General features: G+C 33.3%; 1 protein-coding gene across 1 annotated transcript in view; it reads right to left on the bottom strand.

Moving 5' to 3' along the window:
* Nucleotides 1-5,614, bottom strand: part of SGCZ (sarcoglycan zeta) — a 274,769-nt gene that overhangs the window by 44,676 nt on the left and 224,479 nt on the right. The window lies entirely within an intron of this gene.

The following is a 5,614-nucleotide window of genomic DNA, read 5'->3' as shown; positions in this document are numbered from 1 at the left end:
TGCAACTTGAAGACTTGGCATTATACTTGGCACCTGATCAATAAATACTTGTAGACGGAATGACTCACGTTTTTCTCTCTGCAAACAGAAAATAGTGCTCGCACTTGCTATATATCACAAGGTACTTGAAAAGTGTTATTTAGTTGTAAGCTGTTAGTTACTCTACATTTCACACAGTCTAATACTGAAATTTGTTCACTCTTTACTATAACTGAATATGAATCCATTTTACAATTTTGTAAATATCTACATATACATATAACATATACATGTATTTTTTAGTGCTCCCCAATGTATATCTCAATCAATAATTTCCTCATTTATTAAAATATAATGTTAAATAAATCTAATTATAGCATAGAATTGGAACTCTATTTCTAACTTATTGAATAATTTTGTATATTAATCTGTTTACAAATTACAAAGTCTGCTTTCATATATGGAAAACACTTAATTTGAGAGTTTGGAGGGGTTCAGTAAGAAAATCAAACTAGTTAGGGGGTGAGGAATTATTATTTTCATAACATCAGTTTATTTCTTTTCATATATGGATCTGATCTTCCCCTCCTGTTCATGTATGGAAAGTCCCTCCTCGGCTATCTACATCAGAAACTCTTGTAAGGTACAATGCAGGCACAAGGACCTAGGCATACAACACTTTGTGCATACTTCCTTTTATTTGTTTTTTCATATGCTAGAGATTCAATATTTGTCTGCCCAAAATTCATATGTTGAAATCCTACCTCCCAATGTGATGGTATTAAGAGGTGGGGCATTTGGGAGGTAATTAAGTCATGAAGGTGAAGCCCTTGTGAATGGAATTAGTACCCTTATAAAAGGACACAAATAAACTGCTTTCTCTCTCTCTGTGACACCCCAAGCGAAGACACAGCAAAAGTTGGTCATCTGTAAGCCAGGAAGGAGCCTCTCACCAGACACTGCATCTGTTGGAACCATGATGTTTGACTTCACAGCCTTCAGAACTGCGAGAAATACATTTCTGTTGTTTAAGCCATCAAGCCTATGGCATTTTGTTATAGCAGCTTGAACTAAGAAAATGTAATGCTATGACTTGTTAAATATACGACCCTATGGAATTCAAAACATGAGATCTTCTTTGTATTCCAAGATATCCTCCAAATTTAAAATTGTGTCTGGTTTCTAGTGGCCACTTAGTAGAAGAATGTTAGACAGGTTGAATTCTAGACTTTAGCTTTCTTTACTTTTCTTTAGTGCTCATCCCCACCTTAGCCCTCCTCCCAACCCCTACCCACTGGCTTTAGTAACATACCTTCTCACATCATAGCTTCTGGGGAGCACTTAACCAAAGGAAAAATGTAATTCCAAACCCTGACATGTGGGATGCTTTCTCTGAAAACAAGATGTATATTTTTCTTATACTCTAAAACTACATACATGTTTTCAGGTCCACACAGAAAATTTGAAAAACTTCAGGAAGACAATGTTAAGATAACATTTGTGTTAACTTTATGGGCTATCAAATTTAAAACAGTGTAAATTCTACTTAAAAAATCTGTTATTTATTTATTTTTTAAAAATTAAAGCAAAGATCTTTCCTATGGAATTTAATGACAACATTGGAAAAAACCTGGATGACCTATTAACTTTGATTACAGTCATTGCATTTGATCTTGCAAACATTATTTCAGCATCCTATATTCAGTTGAGTATGTGGTCTTCTAATTATAGTCTGTCTAGTGTGTCTATATCGTGCTTTTAATCTTTGAACATAGTAGCCCAACTGGGTTATGTTTAAAAACTATGGTTGAGGACGATGTCTTCAAAAATGTTATCTCTGAGTTTTGAGGCCTATTTCAAACTTTCTTCAAGGGACTCAGATATACACTAAATCTGAGCTGCCCAAAAGATATCATAGATATTATACACATAAAACCTTAACACATATGCTATGTTGCTTCCTTCAAATATACTTAATTATTGGGTGAGTTTATCCACACAATATGTCACTGATTTTAATGATATCATGGTAAATTAACTCACATTATGTATAGGAAGTTAATGTACCTCTCTCTCACTCTCTCATATTTTGTACACACACACACACACACACATATACACAATATATGCACAAACAATATGTATACACACTAGCAAAACTTTTCTTAACATAATACTTAATGTCGTTATACGAGAGATACTTTTTTAACAGAAAAATGTTATATTGGATATTTTATTAACATAAAATGTTATATTGTATGTCATAAACTATTAGAAGTATAAGTAGAGTGTCTGGGTATGAAAAAGTGAGTCGAAATCTTAATTCATTAAATTTAAATAAGCAAAGCAAATAAGAAAATATTTATGTACTCAGAATAGAAGAGATGCACCTAGGTCATAAATAAATACAGGCAGAATTATCCAATTAAGTATGTGTGTGTGTATATAGATAGATAGATAGGTAGATAGATAGATCGATCTATATATGTATATACACACACATATATATATAATTACTGCAGACTACACTCTATTCAACATATCAGTATAATCACAGAAGGCAAATTGCAAGCAATTAGCAATGCATTGATAGTAAATAAACACTTTAAATCAGAAAAAATTTTGAATGTTTTGTGCTTCTGTACATTGTTTTTCTGCAAATGGAAAACAGTAAATATATGTGATTGGGCACATATTGCATTGTTGCGAATACTTATGTTTAATGCTAAGGTATTAGACTATACGAAACCAAATTTATTATATCTTAGCATGCTTTGTATTGTCTTATGCTGTTTTGCATGTTCCTAGTATCACATATTCTTTACACTAGTTCAACTCAGGATCCAGTTGTTCAGGTGCAGTGATGTCCAGTTCAAATGTATTCCAACCAATGAGGTTTCCAGAACTCTCAGAGAGCAACATGCCTGAATGACTCTCGGTAAGGAGTTCTGATTCCTTAGCAAATCGATCCTGGGAAACAGGGTTATCCAGGCAATTCTGTTTTTTTATTATTCATCCTAAACACCAACAGGCTAACTAGAGAATAAAGACTAACTGCTTCCTTAGGACAATCTCTGAAGAAGTTTATGTCAGCAACTTCAAAATCAAATAAAGAATAGTTAGGGATAGAAGAAGTGAGAATTGGTAGGAAAAGAGAGAAAATATGTAAGCAAAATAACAGGTTCCATAAAGAATTGAAGTATTCAATATATATCCAAATATTTTCTCTAGTTCATGTAATATTCTATATATATTCTTCAAAAGCAAACAAACCAAACAGCATCAAGACAAATTTCTTGTTCCCCTCAGAGACTGTTCCATTGCCGTTTTGCAACATTCACATTTCTTATATTTAGTAGCCAAAGGCATGTTTTATTGTCAAGTAGAGAGGGTCAAATAATTCATCTACTATCTTTGCATTTTCTACATTAAATCAGTCAAACACATGAATTAAAAAATTTTCTTCAATAAAAATCTCCAAAGGGGCTAACGCGATATACTACCATGGGGCCTTTTGGTACTATTTAGTACCGGTTTAAGAAAACAAGACATAGCTCAAAATAAATATCTGTGATTGTCTCTAGTGTGTTTTTCTCAAGCATATCCTAATGGATTTTTTTCTCTAGAATTTTATATGTCTGTCAATATTTTCTAGGTCTTGAAAAAAGTATTAAAAGATTAGAAATTCTCATGAGAAAAACAAAAAGAAGATTCAACAGTCAACTAAATTCAGTGTTCTGAAATTCTTGATTTAGAATTATCACGAGCCAAAAAAAAACCCAAAACAAATTCAAAACAAAAGAATTGTTTTCATAAAACATAAATATAAATAAGCACTGTGCTTTATTTTACGCTGCGAGCCATCAGAAACTAGCATGCGAAGTGTATTGAGTGGGAAAGTGGGAGGCCTGTTTCAGAACAAAAGCTGTTGAGCCTTTGGTGTTTGCAGTCCTCATAGGATCCTGCCAGAGATTCGTCTTAACAGCACCAACCTCAAATCGCGCCCGCGCCTGCCCGCACCCTTTAAATTACTTGTATTTTTCAGTGACTGGATTTTTTCATACAGTATTAGATTTGTGATATTCATTTATTTTCATACATGTAGCTCTGGTTTATTTATCTTCAAAGCTATAATATACTGATATACCAGAAGTTAGTGATCCATTCTCCACTGATAATCTAGGTTGTTTCTAGGATATTAGAATCAGTAACAATGATGCTGTAAATGTTCTCCTACAAGTCTTCTCTACTCAGGCAAAATTTTCTAGAGCTTATATTTAGGTGTAGGATAGTAAATACAATGCACTTCGAATTTACTAGATAGTAAGGAACTGCTTTCCAAACTGGTTTTATCAATTCACATTTCTCTTGGTGAGTAGGAGAGTTCCCGTAGCTCTGCCTCATTGCAAACACTCAGTGTTATCAGACTTTGTAATTTTTGCCAATTCGAATGTGTAAAAGGCCACTAAGGTTTCGATTTACAATTCTCTGATTACTGAACCTCTCTTTTATACCAGTGCTCCTTCGTCTCCTTTACTGACAATAGACTCGGTCCATGGGGCACATGGGGCTGACTCTCTCTTTAAAAGTGGTCCATTTCTCATAGGGATGTTATTCTCTCTGACCAAAGCAATTAATTCATGCATAAGCAGGTGACTCAAAAACTCTCTTGATTTTTGCTCTAAGTTTTGAAAAGAGGCAAGTTCATCTTTTCAGATCACAGACACTGACCATGATAAAAAGTTGAAACTTTTAAGGTTAGCTCCCATATGAAAAAAGTCTGCCTGAGAATTCAGCCATTCAGTGAAAAGGAGGTAAAGGAACAGAAAGAGAAAGAGAAGGAAAGAAAGACATTCCTGAATAACTGCTTAAACAAATGGATGCTGTCAGAGGAAAATGAATCCTACTCTAGACTTTCCCATTACATGAATCAATAAATTACTCACCACACCCATGCTGGATAGTATATAAATTTTGATTTGGGTTTCTTTGAGTTGCAGTTTTTACTCTTTTTTCTATTTTCTCATGTTTTCATGCATTCTTTCTCTCTATTGAATAGGAGTTCTAGAAATCTTCACATTTGAAAATCACTGTATCTCTCTACAAAAAAATCATCAGTATCTAATTAAGTATTTAATTAAAAAATATTTACATATGCATACACACTAGGACTCTAGGATTCCTAAAATAATGCTGTGGAGATGGGCACTATAATATACTGAGGTAAATTCTCGTGTAGCCTTTTGTATTGGACAAACTAAATTTCTATTTAGATTTTGTCAAATCCAGCCTTAATAGTAGAAATATAATTTTTTACACTTGTATATTTTTCTTTTTGGTAATTCATAGTAATAATAATAACAACAACGAGAACATTATTATCTAGCCAGCCATTTCACACACTACTATGTTGTTTTTCCTGGGCCTAGCCCCTATGAACTTTGAATCAGGTAAAATCCGCCTCTTTATCCTACTTCTATTGACTGTGTTGTCTAAGAGAAATGAAAATGGACATTCTTGACCTATTATTTTGTTTAAGGAGCCCAATGTGCAAAATATTCTACTTTTTACATAGTATACAAAAATAAAATTACAGCATTTCAAAATGTAGATGGCGCAAAGTTGGTGGATGAGA

This window comes from Pteropus vampyrus, unplaced genomic scaffold (genome assembly GCF_000151845.1).
Source record: "Pteropus vampyrus isolate Shadow unplaced genomic scaffold, Pvam_2.0 Scaffold108, whole genome shotgun sequence".
NCBI classification, from domain to species: Eukaryota; Metazoa; Chordata; class Mammalia; order Chiroptera; family Pteropodidae; genus Pteropus; species Pteropus vampyrus.
The sequence above is the reverse complement of the archived record's forward strand: the minus strand, read 5'-3'. Positions and strand labels throughout refer to the sequence as shown.